Source organism: Geospiza fortis, unplaced genomic scaffold, assembly GCF_000277835.1.
Source record: "Geospiza fortis unplaced genomic scaffold, GeoFor_1.0 scaffold53, whole genome shotgun sequence".
Classification (NCBI taxonomy): Eukaryota; Metazoa; Chordata; class Aves; order Passeriformes; family Thraupidae; genus Geospiza; species Geospiza fortis.
The window spans coordinates 11898107-11898862 of record NW_005054305.1 but is presented as its reverse complement, the minus strand read 5'-3'; the positions used below and the strand labels follow the sequence as shown (position 1 = coordinate 11898862).

Sequence of the window (756 nt, the reverse complement as noted above, 5' to 3'; positions counted from 1 at the left end):
GGCAGTGGGTGGGGGAGACATTTTCCATAACATCTTTTCGGAGAAACAGCGTGGACGGGGATGTTGGTGCGGGGGACTTGAATTTCCAGGGCTCTTATTAATGAGAAAGATCGCGTCCGCCACAAACCGGCAGAAACTCTGCCCCGCAGTTCATGTGTCAAAGAGCCGAAAAGCACGTTTGTGTGTGTGTGTGTGACAACATATGTGTGTGTATACACACACACACACACAGAGGCATACACATCTCTCTGTGTGCATAATAAGTCTGCATAGTGTTTACAAGTCGGTTCAGAACATCGGCTCCACTTTGTCCCGGCTGTGCAACTGCCTTACCAATTTCTCTGTAACTTGATTAAACCTCTGCAAATAGGGTCACTATCTGAGGAGAGCTAAGTTTTAGGTCCCCGAGCCTTGGGGAAGGAGGAAGCGCAGAGGATACATGCGCTTAGCCCTAATCCTGAGTCCGGTTCCGAGAGTTTGGTGCTGCGATCCCGGAGCACTTTGCGTGACTTTTGCTGCCGAGAAAGGGGGCTGGGGTTCCTGCATTGTTACTGCCGCTGTAGCCTGAGCCAGCTGGTGCTTTATGTATGAACTGCACTTTCTCTGTTGTTACGGAATGGGCTTTGCACGTGAATAAAACGCTGGCCGTAGGAAATGATCGGAAAATGCGAGTTACCCGGAGCACAGCCCGGCCAAGGGGAGCGAGCCGGGAGAGAGCGATGTGTTGTTCAAACCTGCGCGCTCGGGCTCGTTTAG

At 51.9% G+C, this 756-nt stretch overlaps 1 protein-coding gene across 3 annotated transcripts in view; it reads left to right on the top strand.

Annotated features, from left to right (window-relative positions):
• The window catches only part of TOX (thymocyte selection associated high mobility group box), a 218705-nt gene that overhangs the window by 706 nt on the left and 217243 nt on the right, over positions 1-756 (top strand). The gene's annotated exons all lie outside the window — the stretch shown is intronic.